At 40.5% G+C, this 9,399-nt stretch overlaps 1 non-coding gene across 1 annotated transcript; it reads left to right on the forward strand.

The window, feature by feature from the left end:
• Nucleotides 1-8,519: 8,519 nt before the first annotated feature.
• On the forward strand, nucleotides 8,520-8,626 carry LOC132674014 (U6 spliceosomal RNA). The gene has a single exon (XR_009608341.1). It is a non-coding gene; the product is annotated as a U6 spliceosomal RNA (small nuclear RNA).
• The last annotated feature ends 773 nt before the right edge of the window (nucleotides 8,627-9,399 follow it).

The raw sequence follows: 9,399 nt of genomic DNA on the forward strand, positions 1-9,399 counted from the left end.
CTTCCTTGAAGGGCTGTTGGCCCTTTGTTCTTTTGTGAGCTCCAGTGATTCAGCTCTTCTCTCTTCTCAGAGCTACCAGCTCCTGTCTTCACATGAGACTTTTTCCAGGCATTTTTCATCCCATGTTTCTCTCCCCAGCTCTCCTTGTCTTTGTCACTGTGTCAGTTGGGGATCAGTCAAGGAAACAGAAACTACTCTAGATATTTCAAGCAGAGAGGAATTTATTTCAGGAAAGTAGCTGTTTTACCAAACCATCAGAATAGCTGGAGGATCGAAATTAAGGGAAAGTTATCCTTTGCTCTCAGCCTTGCCACTAAATTTCAGAATCAAAATTTTTATGTGGGCAATCTGTGGGAAAATACCGAGAGGCCACTGCAAAGCCTCTTATCTTCCTGCAGCTGCCTGAGGAATAATAATGCATGGCTTCTGCTTCTCATTTTCTCTCCCTATCTCTTCTGAATGCCTTTCATCAGCTGGCACTAACCTGAACACCACCGGTAAGGGGTTTTGGAAAATGTAGCTCCCAAATTTCCAGTCCTTGTGATATGGGGGAGTATAGAAGGGGATGAATTTCCAACAGACCATCTAGCAAAGGAAGACAATCCACGAAAGAAGGGATTTCTTTCCAATTGCTTTCTTTTAAGGGTTTGTCTGCTAATCACAGCATAGATGCTTTCTGAAGACAGTGAGGATTTGCCTGGAGTAGGCTCCTGGGGAAAATACTTAGTCTGACAAAAAACAGATCAGATCTGCCTAAAAGGTAGAGTGAGTGGGGGAACGATTGCTTTATTCAGGGATGATTCATGGACTGTACTCCACCCTCTTAATGGAGTCAGTCATAGAGGTCACTGGACTGCCTGCCTACATGCACCCTACAGATAAGCCTGCCTGTTGATATGATACACACCTTCTGTTCACATAGAATTCAAGTTAAGGGATAGGTCTATTGAAAAAACACACATGCAGAGGAAACTTGGGCTAACTCTGTAGGAATATGAATAGGCAACGGGGCACCCAAAAAGAAAAAAAAAAGCAAACAAAGCAAGTTCTCTATAAAGGAATGAGACTTGTCATCATTAGCACTGAATGTCTTCAAAGTTGTGAGGGAAAAATTATTGGAACCCAGAATTGTTAAGCAGAAATAGAGCCAGACACTAGTCAAAGACATCAAAGACAGATTTTATTCAGTACTATTGCAATAGGGCAGAGAGGCTTCGGTAAAACTGAGCTCAACTCCACATACAGCAAAGATGGCTGGGCATTTATATGCAAGGAGCAGAGTGAGGGGGTTGGAGGATGGAAAATTACTAAGAGGAGACCTCAAGGGTAGGGGGATTCTTGATGAACTTGTCTCATGAGATTCTTGCTAAAATTAGGCCAAGGATTTAGACTTCAAGTGTATGGAATGAGGAACTTAATTAGATATCAATGGTAATCAGGTATCAATGGAATACTTGCTAAACTAACTTAGCAGGATTCTCTTTATTTATTTTTATTTTTTTAATGTTTATTTATTTTTGAGAGAGACAGAGTGGAAGTTGGGGAGGGGCAGAGAGAGAGTTGGACACTTAACCAACTGAGACACCCAGGTGCCCCTAACTTAGCAGGATTCTTGGTGAAATTGGACTAGGCAGGCTGAGGACAGAGCCCAAGAATGAGGCATAATCAAAAACAGGGCTCAAAGGAGTCTGCCTAAAGTCCGGTCAAGGACAGTGTGGTAGAGTCCTCTCCCTAAAGAATGTGGTAAGAATGGGGCACCTGGGTGGCTCAGTTGGTTAAGTGTCCGACATCGGCTCAGGTCACAATCTCGTGGTCCGTGAGTTCAAGCCCCGCGTCGGGCTCTGGGCTGATGGCTCAGAGCCTGGAGTCTGCTTCCGATTCTGTGTCTCCCTCTTTCTCTGCCCCTCCCCCGTTCATGCTCTTGTCTCTCTCTGTCTCAAAAATAAATAAACGTTAAAAAAAAAAAAGAAGAAGAAGGCCTCAGTGTCACAACTCTGTGCAAGAATCCTGCTACAAAGAAACCGAATTCTATACCTAGCCAAACTGCCAATTGAGTATGAGAGAAAACAAGAAACGTGTGGGAACTCAGAATGTTTAATATCACATATCCTATGTGAAAAAATTACTCATAAATATGAATGAAATGAAATACAGTGAAATGAAATGAAAATAGAATCTAACAAAGAGGACCATATGGGATTTAAGTAATAGAGGTATAAGACCGGACAAAGTTAAAAAAGCTTGGGAAAAATTAAAAGATCTATGAGGCCCTGATATGTGGAAGGCTCCCTTTTGAGTTGTAAAGTTTCAATGTGGTAGGGTCCCCTCTCTAAGGAGAGGAAAAAGAGAAAACAAAAAAACTCAAGGCAACATGGCTATGTGCGTAAGTACATAAGTATGTGACAAAATCCCTCACAACCTTGTAACATGAGACCACTTAATCAGACTCCATGTTTGTGTGTTACCATATACGGGAGACGGAGAAATAGAAAATGTATAAAAAAGTATGCCACATGATGTTCGGGGCTCAGTTCTTCACATGCAAACCCAACTGAGCAGTGCCAGCATGAATAAAGTTGCTTCCTGGAAAAAAATGCCTCAGTATCACTACTCTTTGTGTGAGAATCCTGCTATATTAATGACATAGAACTATATTTTCTGTCTTTCTTTTTTTTTAGTTTTTTTTTAATGTTTATTTTTGAGAGAGAGACAAAGACAGAGCATGAGTGGGGGAGGGGCAGAAAGCAAGGGAGACACAGAATCCAAAGTAGGCTCCAGGCTCTGAGTTGTCAGCACAGAGCCCAACATGGGGCTCGATCCCATGAACCGCAAGATCATGACCTGAGCTGAAGTCCGATGCTTAACTGACTGAGCCACCCAGGCACCCTTTCTTTTTCTTTTTCTTTTTAAGTAGGCAGGAGCCCAACACAGGGCTTGAACTCATGACCCTGAGATGCAGATCTGAGCTGGAATTAAGAGTCAGACACTTAACAGACTGAACCACCCAGGCGTCCTGACATAGGAATATATTTTCATTGCTAAAGGTGTAATCATACTACTTGATTCTACAGTTAATATTTGTAGAATTATAATATGGTAGGTATTAGGTTTTGGTTTTTAATTTTTAGTCAATCTGTATACAAATTAATTTTTAAAATTAAAAATTTAGAGGTGGGGGGCGCCTGGGTGGCTCAGTCGGTTGAGCGTCCGACTTCGGCTCAGGTCATGATCTCGTGGTCGAGGAGTTCGAGCGCTGCATCGGGCTCTATGCTGACAGCTCAGAGCCTGGAGCCTGTTTCAGATTCTGTGTCTCCCTCTCTCTCTGACCCTCCCCCGTTCATGCTCTGTCTCTCTCTGTCTCAAAAATAAATAAACGTTAAAAATTTTTTTTTTTAATTTAGAGGTGGATAAAGCTGGAAAGAAGGGAAATTTTGTTAATTTCTTTATCTTTTGCTGTGGAAAGATACAGTTTAAAATCAATAAACTAATAAATAATTATACTGATTGAAGAAATCATGATAAATATCAGGAAAACGAAAAGTGGAAAATGTTAACAGAATTGCCTCTAGGAAGTGAGACTTAGTGAGAAATGAGAAGAGAGACCTTATTTCTTTTTCATGTCCTTAGAATTTAAACATTGTGTGTATGTACGTGTCTATATATGATTAAAAATGTCAAAAGCTTGGGGCGCCTGGGTGGCTCAGTCAGTTAAGCGTTCCAACTCTCGATTTTGGTTCAGGTCATGATTTCACAGTTTGTGGTATCAGTCCCACATCGGGCTCTGAGCTGAAAGCATGGAGCCTGCTTAGGATTCTCTCTGTCTCTCTCTCTCTCTCCCTCTCTGCTCCTCCCCCTGCCTCTCAAAAATAAATAAATTTTGAAGTTGTCTCAATGTTACAAAAAAAAAAAGGAGATTATCTTTTCCATTGGGCAAGAGGAAAGCATTTTCTCAAAAAGTTTTTTAATGTAGATGGCATGTCTAATACAACTTTATCATTTTGTGAATAATTTTTGTAGCTCCCACAGTTAACAAACCAAGAAATTTTTTTTGAAATTTTATTTTTAAGTAATATCTACAGCAAACGTGGGGCTCGAACTCACAACCCCAAGATCAAGAGTCACATGCTGTATTGACTGAGCCACCAAGTGTCCCCAAACCAAGAAATCTTGGTATTACCTTTATCTACTGCTGCCACCAGCTAATGGTATCATGGTCTTTTCATGGCTCAGATAACGGAAATAGATTGTTTCTCATTCTGAGAGTATTTGCTATATGTGGTCAAAATCCCTGTTCATTTTATTGAAAAGCCAGTAGGTATCTAGATCTTGATTATTAATACACGTGCTGTGTTTTTAATAGCAAGCAACTTAAGAAATTTTAATTTATATAAAGCAGTTTCTTGTGAAATAAATAAACACACACACACACACACACACACACACACACAACTGAAACCTATGAGCATTCAGATACTACTCTATGTTCCCACTGTTCCTTGTCTATTCTGGGGAATAGATATGTATCGTACCAGCTTTCAGTACTCTTTTAAGTCCACTGAAATTGAGGTTTACAAGTTCTCACTTCCTGTTACAATATTAATAAGTCTCAGAGGCTGTTTATTAAAATAACAACCTGGAATTGTAATGCCCCCGATTTCGAATCCGAGAGACCACCAAGGAGCCGATACCAATGCAAACGCACGAGGGTTTATTTGCAAACTCGAGCTTGGGCCCAAGTATACCCGACACAGCGGAGCAGGGACTTGGACCCCTAGGTTAAGAGGCGTAGCAGTTTTATAGGGGCCAGTGGCCAATGAGATTGTAACACACACAGAAAGTTGCATAGTCGTGTCAGGCCACACGCAGGTGGCCAATTGAGTTACAATTTACCCTATAGTAACTGTTTGAAATAGCCTATCACTCTGGTCAGAATTGGCGCGCGAGTTTGGCGGGCAAAAGGCGGGGGTTTACATCCTTTGGCGGTTAGGGGTTCCGCATTCCTTTATGAGTCGGTTTCCAATAAGGGGGTGCTCACCGGCTTGACTAGGGTGGGGGTTATACATGAGATGGTGGGTGTAGCACAAAATGGAGTTAGTCTTGCTCTGCTTGTCCAGGGGTAGGGGATTTTTGTTAAATTCCTTGGGTCCCACAGGAATTGACTTAAATGGAAAGAACTTTACTTGTCTTTTACTACATGGTTCCTCTTAAAACCAATCCAGAGGAAGTGAGAATTCTGTTGGTACTTCTCCACATGGATAGTTTGAACTATTTGATTAAAAAATGCTTTGGGGGGGGGGGTGATGATGGTTTTAATCTCTTTGTGGTTTTCATTTGCCTTTATTGTGATTATTTCAAGTCTTCTTTCCACATGAATAATTCCATTCCCAGCCTTGTCTATTCTACTCCATGCTATTTTGATGTGTTTATTAGCTCTATAATGATATTGTTTTGGTTTTTGTGTTATCAGATGTGCAATTTCCCTATTCATCTCTTTCAGTCGTTTTATTGTCTCATTTTTGAGTTCTTACACTATTGAGCTCATTTTCTTTCTTTATTTTTAATTTTTTAAAAATGTTTTTATTTATTTTTGAGTGAGAGAAACAGAGACAGAGCACAGTGGGAGAGGGGCAGAGAGAGAGGGAGACAGAATCTAAAGCAGGCTCCAGGCTCCAAGCTGTCAGCACAGAGCCTGATGTGGGGCTCGAAACCATGAACTGCAAAATCATGACCTGAGCCAAACTCAGACGCTTAACCGACTGAGCCACCCAGGCACCAACCCCCCTCCTTTTTTTTTTTTTTTTTTTTTTAACGTTTATTTTTGAGAGAAAGAGACAGAGACAGAGACAGCAGGAGAGGGGCAGGGAGAAAGGGAGACACAGAATTCAAAGCAGGCTCAAAGCCATCAGCACAGAACCCGATGCAGGGTTCAAACCCATGAACCATAAGATCATGACCTGACCCCAAATCAAGAGTCAGATGCTTAACTGACTGAGCAACTCAGGTGGCCCTGAGCTCATTTCCTTGTTAGGTTATTCTAGAGCTCGAATCACTTGGGGTGAATTTTTTCTATTTCTCTACTTGCCTCCCAAATTCCTTCCCACTTTATCTGAAACTGATTTGTTTTTCCTAATGAACTGCAGCTTGAAGGCTGTTATTTTGTGCTGTATGCACGTTTTCTATGATTTATAAGCTTATCTGAAAGAGAGGAGGGCAGAACTCAGGGGAGGAGGTATGCAGCCTTTGTTAGAATACTGCATTCCTCAGGGTCTTCTGAAGTTTTAAGAGTCTATTTCAGACTTCACTCTAATAGGGGTTGTTGTATCCCATTCCTATACGAAAGAGCCTCAATGTTTGGAACTTCCCCCAATTTACTATGCTTTCTTGAACTCTTCACAGCCACCTAAAAGACCTAGCCCATTCTCCACTCCTCACTTCGCCTTCTCCCCAGTGGCCATTTTCACTTTTCCAGAGAGAAGAGATAAAAGATAAGGAAACCAGGTAGTTCTCTTTTCTCTTGGAATATATGTGCATACGGATGTATTAATTCTCAGGATTTTGAGAACCTAACAGTATGAATTTTGATGGAATGGAGGCAGGGTTGGAAGCCTTGGCATACTCCAGACCATAATTTTCTATTTCTTTCCTTGACTGCCACTTGTTGGCATTTAAGATACTGAGTTGTGGCCATTGCTGTGGATGAAATTTTAACTTTCTTAGGTATTGGCAGAAACAGAGTCTATGAGAAAGCTTTACTCCATTATCTAACCAAAAGATACAATAATTTTATTTGTTTTATTTAAAGTATAATAATTTTTAATGTATATATACATTATACATTTTAATTATACATTTGATATATGTATATTATATCTTAATTTTTTCTGATTATAAAAGTTATGTATTTATACATATATCAAATCATTATGTTGTACACCTTAAGCTAATACAATGTTGTATGTCAATTATATTAATAGAACTAGAGGAAAAAGCCTGGGAAAAATAAAATAAAAGTTATTGGGGCGCCTGGTGGCTCAGTTGGTTAAACGTCTGACTTCGGCTCAGCTCATGATCTCGCGGTTCAAGAGTTCGAGCCCTCCGTCGGGCTCTGTGCTGACAGCTCAGAGCCTGGAGTCTGCTTTAAATTCTGTGTCTCCCTCGGCAAAACTAAAATGCACCTGATGGGGAATCGGAGAAGATATTTGCAAATGACCTATCACATAAAGGGTTACTATCCAAAATCTATAACTTACCTAGCTCAACACCCAAAAAACAAATAATCCGGTGAAGAAATGGGGAAAAGACATGAATAGACACTTCTCCAAAGAAGACATCCAGATGGCGAACAGACATATGAAAAAATGCTCAACATCACTCATCACCCAGGAAATACAAATCAAACCCACAATGAGATACCACCTCACACCTGTCAGAATGGTTAACATTAACAACTCAGGCAACAACAGATGTTGACGAGGATGCGGAGAAACAGGATCTCTTTTGCATCGTTGGTGGGAATGCAAGCCGGTGCAGCCACTCTGGAAAACAGTATGGAGGTTCCTCAAAAAACTAAAAATAGAACTATCCTATGACCTGGCAATTGCACTACTAGGCATTTATCCATGGGGTACAGGTGTGCTGTTTCGAAGGGACACGTGCACTCCCATGTTTATAGCAGCACTATTGACAATAGCCAAAGTATGGAAAGAGCCCAAATGTCCATCGATGGATGAATGGATAAAGATGTGGTATATATACAATGGAGTATTACTCAGCAAGCAAAATGAATGAAATCTTGCCATTTGCAACTATGTGGATGGAACTGGAGGGTATTATGCCAAGTGAAAATTAGAGAAAGAGAAATATCATACGACTTCACTCATATGAGGACTTTAAGATATAAAGCAGATGAACATAAGGGAAGGGAAGCATAAACAATATAACAACAGGGAGGGGGACAAAACATAAGAGACTCTTAAATACAGAGAACAAACTGAGGGTTTCTGGAAGGGTTGTGGGAGCGGGGATAGGCTAAATGGGTAAGGGGCATTAGGGAATCTACTCCTGAAATCGTTGTTGTACTATATGCTAACTAACTTGGATGTAAGTTTAAAAATAAATAAATGAATTTTAAAAAATAAATAAATTCTGTGTCTACCTCTCTCTCTGCCCCCCTGCCTGGCTCACACTCTGTTTTCTCTCAAAAATAAATAAACATTAAAAAATTTTTAAAAAGGAGCGCCTGGGTGGCTCAGTTGGTTAAGCGTCCAACTTCAGCTCAGGTCATGATCTCGCGGTCCATGAGTTCGAGCCCTGCGTCGGGCTCTGTGCTGACACCTCAGAGCCTGGAGCCTGTTTCAGATTCTGTGTCTCCCTGTCTCTCTGACCTCCCCTGCTCATGCTCTGTCTCTCTCTCTGTCTCAAGAAAATAAATAAACGTTAAAAAAAAAAATTTAAAAAACCACTTATGTATCTTTGCCTTACGAATTCAAACCATACAGAAGTATAAAAAGTAGAAAGTGGGGCTTGCTTTAGCAGCTCAGATACTGAAATTGGCACAATCCAGAGAAGATTAGCATGGCCCCTGCGAAAGAAGGACAAGCAAATTCATGAAGCGTTTAAAAAAAAGTAAAAAGTGAATGGTGAAAACTGTTTTCTTTTCAGTACTTTAGCTGTTCAATGAAAATCAAAAATTCATGAAAATCTAGAAATACACGAATACGTGAATACATAGATTTTTTTTTTTAAAAAAACAGCTTGATTATGGTTACGTTTTACATCCTATAAAATTCACCCATTTCATGTGTAGGATACAGTGATTTTTAGTAAATACAGACTGGTGGAACCATCACCACAACATATATACTTTTTGCAAAACGACGTAGTTACTTTCTTCATTCCTACTTAACTTATTCTCCCAATTCTAGAATGTACTTACCGATGCCTACAGTGTGGTAAACATGGCCAGGAAGCTACATTTGAGAGTTTTTGGGTAGTTCTGTTCCTGCCAGTTGAGCTACCTGACTACCGAATGTCTGTTGGGTTTATTCCACTTACTTATATCAGGAAAATTTGCTACAGTGATTTAATTAACATGTTGAAACCGTTATGATATATGGGTGTAAAAAGAGATGTTTCTATGGAAACTAAGTTGAATACTTTGGAAAGGCTGGTTGAAAGCAAATTGCTAAAAACTTTTAGATTAGGTATAGATGAAAATTCTGGGGGCGCCTGGGTGGCTCAGTCGGTTAAGCGTCCGACTTCGGCTCAGGTCATGATCCCGCGGTTTGTGGGTTCGAGCCCCGCGTCGGGCTCTGTGCTGACAGCTCAGAGCCTGGAGCCTGTTTCAGATTCTGTGTCTCCCTCTCTCTCTGACCCTCCCCTGTTCATGCTCTCTCTCTC

The sequence above is a fragment of the Panthera onca genome, chromosome C1 (assembly GCF_046562875.1).
Source record: "Panthera onca isolate mPanOnc1 chromosome C1, mPanOnc1 haplotype 2, whole genome shotgun sequence".
In the NCBI taxonomy this organism is placed as follows: Eukaryota; Metazoa; Chordata; class Mammalia; order Carnivora; family Felidae; genus Panthera; species Panthera onca.